The sequence below is a fragment of the Hetaerina americana genome, unplaced genomic scaffold (assembly GCF_022747635.1).
Source record: "Hetaerina americana unplaced genomic scaffold, ioHetAmer1.1.p SCAF_19, whole genome shotgun sequence".
NCBI lineage: Eukaryota > Metazoa > Arthropoda > Insecta > Odonata > Calopterygidae > Hetaerina > Hetaerina americana.
In genome coordinates this window covers 5849341-5862894 of record NW_027286752.1, presented here as the reverse complement: position 1 = coordinate 5862894, position 13554 = coordinate 5849341, and the positions used below count along the sequence as shown (strand labels likewise).

The 13554-nt window shown below is 41.2% G+C and overlaps 1 long non-coding RNA gene across 1 annotated transcript in view; it reads right to left on the bottom strand.

The window, feature by feature from the left end:
* LOC139687327 (uncharacterized) overlaps window positions 1-13554 on the bottom strand; it is a 525630-nt gene that overhangs the window by 64519 nt on the left and 447557 nt on the right. The gene's annotated exons all lie outside the window — the stretch shown is intronic.

The window sequence follows — 13554 nt, the reverse complement described above, 5'->3', positions numbered from 1 at the left end:
GGCCTGAGCAGGGATCAATCACGTCCAAAAGTACGTATGCCGAATCGAAGGAGGGTTTTATTGGCAGTGCAGGTAGTGTTACGGTGTAAAATGTCGCGTTAAGCGACGCCCAGACGTATGACAGTGGTTTAGCCTCCGTGCCCATTAAAAAGCTACCTTAACCGGTAGACTACGATTTTAAAAATTTCCAAACGCTGGATTTTTGGCCCATTCCTTAATCTCTTCCCTGGCATTCCTGCTCTAATTACCCATCTACCCCGTCTGGTTTAAATTAGCCCGGGAGTCGCGCGACTCCCACGATAACTATGGCAAGGGACCCCGAATGGGGGTGGGGTGGGCGGTTGCGTGGTGGAGGAGTTCCCACCCCTCCCTACGGTGATGGAACAGATATGAAATCCACCCGCCCCCCTCCCACCTCGCTCCACCCAAACCCAAAGGGTGATTACTTAACACAGTCGAGCGATTCCAGGAACGTCTCCATTATCCCTTCAACACTCTCCTCGTCACGGCGCGAGGATCCATTGTTGGAGGCAACAATGGAAATAAGGAGACGAAGACGCTGATCACTGTAGCGATGGTAGGAGCGGGGCTTGATGGTGGTGGGGGGGAAGAGTGAAGGAGGGGATGATGGGAGGAGGCATTAGGGAGATCGGGGCTCTCTGGCCCCGCTGTCGATCCGGGCGATCGAAGGGGATTCGGTTTCGCATCCATCACCGTCGGGGTGGGCAGCTGAGTTAAACAGACACTTTGAGTGGGGCATCATGGGGGCCGGGGGACTGCCTAATGAGAAGCGCGAGAATATCGATTACCGTTCCCCAAAAATAATACCAGCAACTACGAACACGATGCGATAAAATTCCATGGCAATACGAGGGATGCGCAAAGATTTTTGGAGATGATGGGACACGCTGAAACTCAATACCGAATGTTTCGCGAGCCGAAGACGTCTTCCCGCTTTGCGACGAACGGAGAAATGCCTTATTTCAACCCGAATTACACATTTGAGGAGTGGAATAACCGTAGCCGCTTCACAACCAATCTGTCAGCTATTACAGACTCGTAATATATTCGTAACCGATCACATACTTCCCTGGATTATGTGTCGTCCATTCCATAGAACTACAAACAAGATGCGTCACATTAATAAAGGCTGTAAGAACTCTGATCCCATTGCCAAAGATAGGAAAAAAGCAGTACTAAATTTGTTCTCAATTAACGGTCAAATAAATTTAACCATAGTAAGGCATAGGCACATTCTGTGCTGTGATTCAAATTTTGCACCTATTGATTAAGTCGCAAGGTTTTACGCATACGCTCGAAAGGTAACATCGTCATGTTTGCAGTCAAATAGACATTTGGACTTTGCGTAGGCTTAGCACAGCCAAAAATTCTTCGGACATTTTATTATTTTTCAACCAAGAATCTGCATATTTCAAAGAATTCGAAATAAATTCCTGTCAGCATATTTCCGTTTTTTAAATACCTATTTTTTTTGCAGGGTAGATTCGACTATTGCGGGAAGGACTAAACAACACGGTTGTTGTATTAAATAGCGACCGCAGACGCAAAAATAATATAAAATTCAAAGAACCAAAAGGGAAATATTTCACGGAAAACTCGTAAATTTTCAGATTTAACCAGATCGAGGGTAAATAATTAAAAATACTTAAAATCTACAACTTTAGCTAACATTCAACTTCCAGTACGAACTACGGTGATTTGGTAAAGAAGTAAAAAACCTGACATACGGCAAGGAAAGTGTATTTTAACTATTCACGCAATGTAATATGAATTGGAAAAGATACACGCTGAAGAGTGCATCCCTATGACATGAGGACAAGGCATCATTAAAGAAACTCTTTTTATTCCCACACAGCTATTTGTAGCAGGGTAGAATGACTGTGATCCCTAAATAGGAGTCGACAAGAAGGCACGTTGGTAACATTTACGATTCATCAAATGGTTGTTTATCACCGAATTATACGACTGATTAGCGAAGAAAGTGCTCACCATGGGTGACGGGAACAATGAATCCGCAAAAATTTTCATCGCCGACGAATTTATGAGGGACATCATTTAATTGTGTCCCACCGCGCTAGACGCGACGGAGACCACAGGTACTTGTCCGAATTTCGAGAAGCAACTACGCCGTTATTTTAGGATACATTAGCGTAAAAATTTCACATCGCTCGGAGGTAAATTTCATCCTCAGAGAGAGACTATCTATCCGTGACGCGGAGATTAACAGCATCAGATTTAAAAACAAGTACAATGTATTCACACCGTGTTCTCGTTTAAAAAGCCTACTTAATTACCCCAGATGGATGATAGAAGGGAAAAATGTCCCACTCGCCAATCCAGACCTCCCCCGCCCCACGCACACTCTTGTGACACCCACTGCCACTAGCCCCATTCCGCATTACCTGTCTTGTTACGGAGGAGGCCTCTCGTATAAATGGCTGTGGTTCATTTTTATTCCTCTTTTTCGTAAAACAAATTTTTATTAGGTTGAATCAACCTTTGCTTTGAATTAAGTCTTCCTCCAGCGTGTATATGTATACAAAATTCCACGTTACCTGACTGATTTGCACTAAATATTTTTCCCTTTCCCCTTCCTCTCCAATATCCTCCCTTATCAATTATCCTTCGCACCTGGCGCTTGCACCCCCTGCCACACACCTTTTTGGTGGATCGCGGAGTATTTATCTCGATGTCGACAACATACGGAGTACCTAAGCACACCGTGAGCCCATCGAGTTGAATGCGCCCTGGTTGAAACGTGTGCACCACCAATTCAAAAACGGAACGCCACGAGAAAGCGACGAACGATACCCTTAAATGATAACAGTTTTACCACACACCATTGGACAATCGCTACAGTGATTATTTTCCTCCTATTCAGTAGAGTAGAGAAATATTTTACTTTTAAAGAGTAAGATTAAGTGAACAGTTAAATCATTAAGAGCATAAGAATGAGGGTATAACCGGGAAAGGAAGTACTGTGTCCTTCCACATGTATTTTATTAAGCACGACCTAGGTTTCGACTAAAAAGTCATCATCAGGAGGATATAAGATACCAAGACAATTTTTTAATCACAAAATACTATAACACAAAGGCGTATGAGCTTTTGAAACTCCAAACTAAATTACATTAATAATGATCCACGTGGCTACACGTATGATTCTTCATTAAGTTTTATTAAACAGAATTCCGCCAAGATCACTGGACAATCAAACGGCATCGCATTCAATATTAAAGCTATCGCTATGTTTAGCATATACCTATGCCGTGTAATGACACGAGGTTTAATGGACAATTTTTCTAAAATACCAAATTAATTTTTCCCTTCGTCTACCTAAATATATGCCATGGAATAAAACAATATTAAATAGACTCAAATAACATCGAAACCTTTTGCGAAATCAAAATCCTCTTATCCCCACTGTTTGGGTTGCCTATGAACTTCGCCATGGCAACAACATGAGAAGTGTACTTGTATTTATAATCACGTTTGCTGACAAAATTGATAGCAGGCATGTTTACTTCGCGGAATCTCATGTCGATAAATGAAAAAAAAACACTTGGCGATATTCCACACTATTTATTATTATGGTCTGATCGGTTTCAATAGTAATATATCACCAAAAAGAGATAACAATTATCACTCCAATTTTGTAATGATTACATATTACGTATCACGAAAACCAGTCACGTAGGAAAGATGGCGTTAAGTATTACGAACTGTATTTCATATACTGGATACTCCTAAGTTAGGAAGTTATCGTAATTCTACGTCCGCGCATAATGCACACGGAGATGAGGGGTCCTAGGTTGTGAATTAACATCTAAAAGAGGATTATAGATAATTAACATTTCTGTATTAATTATACCAGAGAATATATTGCCAGTCATGATATAGATATACTACCATTACATTTACAAAATTCGCGCATCTAGATATCGCGTGAAATTTACCCTTGGACTCGTAAAAACTTTGATATGGAGCGTAGCTATGTACGGTGAGAAAACGTGGTCATTGAAGCAGGAGGATAGACGTAGATTGGAGGCTTTTGAAACGTGGGTGTGGAGAAGAATGGAGAAGGTGAAATGGACAGAGAAGAAAACAAATGAGGAAGTACTTGGTATGGTGGGCGAAGAGAGGGGTTTGTTGGGGGAAATCCTATGGAGGCAGGAAAAGTGGATAAAGGGGGTATTGATCGGACGCGGGATGAGGAAGACTGTAATTGAGGGGAGAATGTTAGGCAAATGAGGAAAGGGAAGGAACAGGATAGGGATGTTGGACGGGATTAAGGGAGGAAGAATGTACTCAGAGATGAAGAGGGACCTGATATAGAGTAGGATGATGGATTTTGTGTTTTGTTAGGAGTAATAAAATGTTTGTTTGGTAGTTGTGTCCATCCAAAAACCTACCTTAACCGGTAGATTACCTTAAAAAAATGTACTTAATAAATTTAACACAACGGTGCTTCACCATCGAGTAATTATTTAGATTTCGCAGCTGCAGTATGCATACCGACAATTTGTCGCTTATTATGGACATATTCGACGATAGCAGAGAAAAAAATGAGTAATTTCGGATGCTTTGCATATATATATAGGGACCATTTGATTAAACCGCATGCATGTATTCCTCCCTTACCGCTGCACTGACGGGACACAGCAGGTGACTTCGCAGTTGATTTTGCGATATCACCATCCGTTTTATACGAATTACTATTATTTTTGTGCAGTTATAATAAAAATTAAATAAACGCTGCTCGCAATTTGGCGTTTACGACCCAAGAACTGTAATAATAACATTTTTTACATTAATATACATATTTAATGATAAAAACAAACGATTTGCATAATTCCTTGCGCACCATCATGTGTTGGACGAGTTTTTACTCATTAGAGCAGAGATTGTTCTGTAGTATTAAAATAATTTTAGAGGTAAATCACCATTCACGGGAATATATTCTCACAGACATTTTCTTTTCGGATAAGCTAATCCTAGCTTCTCGTGAAGTTTTTATCACTATTATGGATTCCACAGAAGTAATATTTTGCCAGCAGAAACATGAATAACAATAAGATTAAAGGAATCAGGGATAAAATTTTCACCGACTGATTTTCACCTTTCGTGATATCTCTGCCTAAACGGATATTCGCGAAAGTGATATAATTCACATAAGAAGCCCTCTAAGAGGTGTGCCGTGTCCTTCCCTCCATAGGAAAATCCCTTGGAAAATGCTTTTTCAACATTAAGTGAAGAGACAAAGGATCTCTCCGTAGCCACCTAGGGAAATCTACCATGGTCGAGGGGAGATATCTCGTCTGGAAACTCCAGAGAGAGATAGAGAGATATTCACCGAGCGGGCGAACCCCCGAGCATCCCAGAAGAGACAATCCACGGACGAAATAGAAGAAATTCTCCAAGGAACGACTTCTTCCGGAAATAAGGAGCCGGGGTAATAGAAGAAAGATCTGCATAACCATCCGAGTGAGAGACCTGGATTCGTCTCGGGCGCGCTATGCCTAAGAGCGGAGAAGATGATGGGAGGCGGCGAGCGGGGGACTTTTATGGTCGAGGGCCGATGGCTTTACTGCCCTTCCTCCACACGTCCTCGGGCGCCACCGGCCGCAAGCGAGGACGCAATGGATCCTGGGGCCCTGGGAGATGAGGAGGGGTTGAGGGAGGGCAGACCACGGGAACACTTGGACGTCTACTGGACGAAGGAATGGCGCACTTTGCCCGCGGGCATTGCAGACGGCAAAATCACTTTAGGGGACTCGCCTGGATAATCAAGCCGTTTAGAAACGAGATACGTTCGACGAAATCGACAGGACTACGAGGGAAACACGAGGGGTTTAAATGGCATGACCTAGGAAGTGACTGTCTCACGATCCGCAACATTATTCCTCACTTTGCGACGTTTTCAGGAACCGTCAGCATTTTCTTTTTCAGAAATAAAATAGAAATAATTTTTAACTTGATACTGGAAACAGTTTAACTGGGCAATTCCATTTGCTGATCACGTTGATGGCAAATCCATCGACCATCTCCAACAGTGATACAACACTGTTCTCAGGAAACTGAGAATGGCATTCTCGAGGAAGGAGCCGAGAAGATAGGGTAAGGGGAAAGAGGGTAAAAGGGAGCGGGTGAAGGGACGAGGAGATGAGGGTATGGCGGCTATTGGATGGTTTTAGTTTGCGATATTAGGCCCGGAAGGTTGCAAAGATTACGGATGTTTAACCCGTTATACACCTCACGTGGTCTCACCTCTATGCTCCTCACAGACTAGAGGAGGGTTCCAATCAACTCAACAGAATAGTAGTCGTCAAATGCTTGACCGTGCGAAGAAACGCGGGCACAGATGAGAAGATGGAAGAGGGCCGGAGACTTGGTGGAGTCGCGGTGGTTGGTCATGATGCGAAGGGAAATAGCAGATATGCATAAGAAGACGGAACCTTAATCACACGAGAGGCGGTAGAGAAGGTTTTTCGATGCGGAGGTCGCAAATGAATGATTTTTTATGAGGATGGCAGTGTTTTCCGCGTGAGCGATCGCATGGTGCGGAAATGGGCGATAAAGAAACAGGGAGGGTGGGGGAAATCAGGTGTCCAAGAGGATTTAAAAATGTCGCAAGTTCGTCGGACGTTCAATTGAGATAAAGGTGCAAGGTGGGAATAGAATCGATGCGGACTCAATTGTTTGCGGAAAATAATGAGTATATTGAAGAACATAGGAATAGATTGGAGGGAAAGTGGGCTAATCCGCAACCTGTCCATGTCTCAGACTGCTCAGGTGTGGGTGGGGAACGGGGAGTCCGGATGGGCAGTGTTAGGAAGGGGTGTAAGGCAAAGTTGCCCATTATCACCGTTGCTGTTCAACCTGTATGCAGAGGAAATGATCAAAGAGACATGGGAAGAAATGGAGGTAGGAAAGAAAGTGGGCGGGGAATTCGTAAAATCTATTAGGTTTGCTGATGACCAAGCTTTAGTTTGTCAGTCAGCCAAGGGGTTGCAAGCATTGCTTAGTGAATTGGAAATTCAGTGCGACAGGTATGGGATGAGAATCAATATTAATAAAACAAAGGTTATGCGATTTTCTAGAAAGAGAAAGGCTAAGATTAAAATTAAAATAGGAGGGCAAAAACTAGAACAGGTATAACAGTGTACGTATCTATGAAGTGTTTTGGACCAACACGGTCGAAGCAGCAGGGACGTAAGGGGAAAGGTTGTACTAGGAAAATATGCATTTACAAGAGGAGGGAGTTAATAATAGGGAAGTTGAGTAAGGAAATTGAAAAAAGACCCATAAAGACTTTGATATGGAGCGTAGCTATGTACGGCGCGGAAACGTGGTCATTAAAGCAGGCGGAGAGACTGGAGGCTTTTGAAATGTGGGTGTGGAGAAGAATGGAGAAGGTGGAGTGGACAGAGAAGAAAACAAATGAGGAAGTACTTGGTATGGTGGGCGAAGAGAGGGGTTTGTTGGGAGAAATCCTATGGAGGCAGGAAAAGTGGATGAAGGGGGTGTTGACCGGCAGTGGGATGTTGAAGACTGTAATAGAGGGGAGAATGTTAGGCATATGAGGAAAGGGTTGGAATAGGATAGGCATGTTGGACGGGATGAAGGGAGGAAGGAGGCACTCACAGAAGAAGAGGGACCTGATGTAGAGTAGGATGCGGGATTTTGTGTTTTGTCAGGGGTAATAAAATATTTATTTGGTAGTTGTGCTCATCCAAAAACCTACCTTAACCGGTAGATTACCTTAATATATAAATAAATAAATATATATATTATATATATATATATATATATGTATACATACTATATATTTTTATGTAACTTAAAACAAAATGCAAACAGAGTTATTCATTTCCAGTTCTTCGCGACTGAGGTAACGGTCGGACAAAAGAACAAAGGTTAATAAATATAAAAAAAGGCGAGCCATTTCACACTGGCGGCTGTACCTCTAAGTTTATCTACAATTCTATTGCGACGGCTATACTTATATGAGCAATCGAGAACATCACTCACTTTAGCCAAGTCAATAGAGTGTATCACATTCCAACCAACAGCCTTTCCCGAGCCAGTCGTAAACCCTCCACCCATTTATGCATATCGAAAGACTGATATTAAATTCTAACGCTCGATCCTCCACCACCACCCACTGGGACCCTACTCATAAAAAATGGCCTTCCTGATCGATCAATTCGATACTGAGAAATATAAAAGACAAAACGCCTTCAAACCGTTCAAATAATTATTGGAGCCATACAAAATAAGCGATGAGAATGATAATAAGATGGATAGGCAATAGAGAGATAGGAGAGGGACGGAATGGAAGGCGAAAAGAGACCAGGAAAGGGTCGGGAATGACGCAGGCGATTTTTCGACTCTCTTTTTTGAGCGCAGCGGGAGACACGGCATCGCCGACGGACTGGAGAGTAATCGCCTTCGATTCCGGTAATATTTTAAGATCGACTGACCCCATTTGTAATATTCAACGGGAGTGGTATTCAGATGAAGGGTCGGAGATTAAAAAAATAATACAAAAGGGGTAAACATTCTTAGCCCGAAAACTTAATATATTCAGGGTACGGCGGATGTCAAGGTGGAAACAATGGAAAAGGGATGCGAGGAAAAGGTTTGATACATAGATACCGAAGACAATAATGATCCAGCAATATATTAATGGCCACATAACCTCACGAAGCAATGAATAGGCAAAAAATTCTAAATTTTTTCCCATAAATTCCACCCACAATTCAAGTACGGGGTTTCATAACATCTATATGCAATAAAAGTACAGAGTAATGATAAATAACGCATGGTAAGCAGGATAATAATACTCAAACAATGGAATAAAACACGGAGATTTAATTTTGATTCTCTTGGTCTTGGCTGGCTTCAACTTCTTGGCTTGCACCTTAAGACTATGATAAACGAAAATAAATAGCTCATGAAAACAATGATAAGAGCCTCAATCGCCATATCAAGTTTGATGAGCATGCAGAATTGAGCGGAGTGAGTTACAACCCATTTATTCTATAACATTTCAACAAAGTAAGACGAAAAAATTCTCAGCAAAATGTTAGAAGGTTTCATTCAATGTTGTGCCAGAATATTCAATCCAGTACGATGAAACCATCTGAAGTTTCACCATAAGCAGCAAGGATAAAGATGGATGTGTAATAATTATTTATGTATATCGCAGCGCAAATTCACTTTATCTCCGATGTTTGCTCGATTGTAGGTGCGCTTTGAAACTAATGGTATCTGTTCGAAGCCCACTTCAATCTCAACTCCTTTTTTCATATCGGCCTACTCAACCTCTCTGCTTTTCAATAAAATATAACGACTCTCTAATTGGAATTCCATCTTCTTTGTACCATTGATTAATAAAACACACCTGAAGTGCGTACTGTGCCGGTTAAACTAAACTCGACAAACTCAAAGAGTTGAAAGAGAAAGACATGTAGACACGTTGGAGTAACACAACGTTCTTTAATCCTTTTATATTTACATCGACTGAAAAGTCCGCCATGACAAATAATAAGTTAAGAAATAATTATTACACATTCGGAATACATTTCGTTAATATTGTAGGATAATCGCCTTTGAGAAAACTATTAAATAGTTTGATAATAATTTGACAATAATATTCATTAAATAATAATAATACCGTTAGTAACATCTAAGACACGAGCAATTACTAAGTAAACAAATGTTCTTAAGCGTCCATTTCCAACTGGTTGATACGATATAAGGGGTACGATAAGGAACATAAATTCTGAATGAGACAAATGTTCAAAAAAGTAAACTTATCAACGATCCCAGTAGGACATAAATCATGAAATCCGACCTTATTCAGGCATCAACCCTTCAAAATAGAATATGGAAGACATAATTCCACTACGGCGCTCAACAATTCCTCTCATATGGAAAGGTTATCTTCGCAAATGGATTCGAGACCCGGAATGCTGGAGAAAACTATTTGGCATTGGCTTGTACGACAACGCTGAGGCGGTTGGCAGTACTCCCGGGGACAGATGAGCAGAGTCGAGGGACAACAAGCCCACAGCAACTGCTGGCCCGACGTAATACGCCGAGCCGAGAAATAAAAGGAAGACAGGTGCTTCGATCAAAAGGAAAGAAAATGACTGATCGTTTCGGGCGAGGAAACTCCCCTTCATCAGAATGATGACACTACAGCCGAGAAAGTGCTTTCGGAACAAAAGAAATTCATGAGTCGCTCTGTTGCCTAGCTCACGACTAGAAAACTAATGGTTCTCTCCATTTCAGATAAGACGTCCAACTCCACTTGATACCAATCCAAACTCAACGTGCATTGTGAGGCAAACTTAATTTTCACAGAGCTGAGGTCCACTTTTATATTGTATTCAAGTTTCAATTCATACAAAAGAATCGGATAAGAAAAATGGGACTCCAGCTACGATCGATTTTATATTCGCCCGTCCCTCGCACGATCTGCCAATCCTACTAGGAGGATTTTCGTTCAAAATTTAGTACTTAAGGCTAATATTCAAAGATCCACTGGCAGCGGCGCACATGGCCACCTATAGAATAACTACCACAAATCTACTGTTGACACAAGCGTGGCTAGAGTGAACTTCCTTCATAACAATCATGTCATCCCACGAATCATCAATGCCGAAATAAAAAATAATACATTAAGTAATGCCTTAAATATAGAGTTATAGGACTTAACACATTCAAACCGACATCAAACATCACATTAGTAAAATAATCAATTCTGTAACCTGCTAAATATATACTTTGAAATATTTTCATTCATCAAAGGAAAATATAACAATTTAAAACATATCTGTAATTTCAAGATGTACCGGGAGAGAGAAGGCAGTGAAATAGGCTTGGGAATACACTTCTCTGTAACAAGAGTATTTCGCCGCACGAGAATTCCACACGGAACTCTGAGAAATATTAACATACAAACATTACCATAAAAAGGCAAATAATCCTACGATGAACCTCCTCACATAAATCTGAAACCAAAAGAGTGTTAAAGATTAAAAAAAAACAAATTGGCATGATATAGAAAGAGGATTTATGAATATGAAATGAGAAAAACTGCAAAACTAACAGATGGATATTATTATATATTTCTACGAATGACAAAGAAGCAGAATAGCCTAGTTTATAACCCTGTTTTGTAACTATTCACAAACGTATGCATCATTCTAGCAAACATTCAAATCTCTATGTAACTAATATAATACGTTGCGTGCTTTCAACCCCTGCAACACGTACACACGAGCGTTGAATTGCAGGGTAGATGTAGAATGATGGGTAGATGAGAAACTAAACCAATTTTTTTTAGATATTGTCATTTCATTCGACCATAAACTGGGAAAAACAGAAGTAAAAATGAATTAACAGCATTTCAGCGCAACAAAAGCGAGGGGCACAAGCTCAACAGTAATGGGGTACCATTTCGGGTAATTGCCCACTCACTTTTCATTATTCTGCTAATGGTGAGATTGGCCCGCGGACACGACCGCTTTCACAGAAGGCATTCCATTAGGACGTCTTAAGTAAGAGCACGTGGCGAGATTAGCACCCTCGCATTCAGTAGAACGGAATATCTGGGATACACGATGCGGAGCTGAGATCGAAAAAGAAAGAGATTTGCCATTTATAAATAACCTTTCATAATGTGGATAATAGTGTCATGGCCACACCACAAGGGTAATCTGCCTCCTTTTAAGGTAAATTTTGGATGGACCCTAACAATTACTCATACCGTGGACTTAATGTTGAGTATTTGATACTCAACATATTTGGCTGTGAAGAAAGTAATTTACGTTTCCGCCTATCGTGGCGATGGGTATGTCTAGAGCCACCATCTTGGTGTCTAAACATTACTACACTCAGGACGTATCCTGCTGTCGTAGTGGGTGCAGACTGTGGTTCTTCTACTTCTCTCACTGCGAACTGCTGAGATATGCACTGCAAGAGAGAATCCCGCGAGTTGTCAGCGTCTTCAGATCCTCAAACCTTCTTTCTCCCTGCTCTCTTACCGCACAAATACATCCTCTTCTCCGCTTACTTAACTCCCTTCCATGACGGCCTTCGACCACCAACTTCTCCTCAATGTGTAATCCAACTACTTTTTCTGCCTTTTTCAGATTTCACCCATCGAGTTCCTCAATTCTTCCGCCGAATCTAGAACGTCCGCCTTCCTCCGCCTCGAACGTTTTCCTTCATTTTTCTCCACGCAACACAAATCCTCTACCATATTGTATTGTGCAAAACTCTACCATATTGTATTCAATATTAATTACGCCCATTATCTTCCCTCAAAAATCATATTTTTGAATCCATACGGTGCTACATACTACATGTCTCTCATCTTGCTAATATTTTCTTTTACATTTACACATCAAACTTATTATGAATTACCCTCTTGCAAATACTTCTTTGACCAACTCTCCTAATGCCCTCATTAGAGCGCCCAATCTATTGACGAAGTACGTGAACAATTCCACCTGTTCAGATGTATTCCCTACTTCTAACTCGTCAGTCTTCCTTCATCATGAAAACGCAATTAGTTCATCGTGTAAGTCATTGATTTCCGCGAACTACTTCTTTGCAATGATCCCGTAGAGCAGTCAGCAATAAATGTAATCTCACGGGATCCTATACTCTGCTTGGTCATAATACTGAATCAATCATCCCAGCGTTCATCTTTATCCCCCACCCTTCTTGTATTCCTCCCTCGAAATTTCCACGAAACAAAAGTTGAGAAGCGTAGGCGATAATAGACAATGCTTCATAATTCCTCTCCCTGTCGCTACTGATCTCAATTTTCCCTCCATAAAGCTTAACTTGTACCAAGAGATTTGACATCCAAGTTTCTAGCATGTACAGGGTGCGTTCCAAAAGTAATGAAATTGAGTTTCCTGTGGCGCTCCTATTTGCCACAGTGGGATCGTAATTGGAAGGATCGAAATTCAGTCTGGTCAGTTTATCCGTAATACTTTCATCGGCTTCGTCCACTCCTCCAACGAAGGTCTTATCAGTATCCATGAACCATACTAAGACATTCTGGGTATAGGTATTCCATAATCCTTTCGGCCAACGTTCCCATTATAGCGCATACGTCCTCCTCCCTTTTCTAAACCCAAAATAATCTCCAAATAAGTGGTTTATACACTGTTAAATACGAGGGCTGTCCAGAAATTCACCTCCGTTATGCTATAACCACACACTGGAATAGATGCAGAAAATGCATTATTTCCATCTTAAAACTTCATATCTATACTATTTTTATACATATTTGCCAAACATATTTAAACATTTGTCATATCTTTTAAATAGTATTCAAATGCCTTCAGAATAAATCTGCCGCCTGAGATCGCAGCCTACCGATTGCGGCATCTTGAAGTCCTTCGTCGAGACGAGCTCAAAACATGTCGTAACCTAACTTTTCAGTCGTGTTTCCATGCAACAGAGTCGTAGAAATCTACGGAAAACTATCTTAAGATTTCAGATATC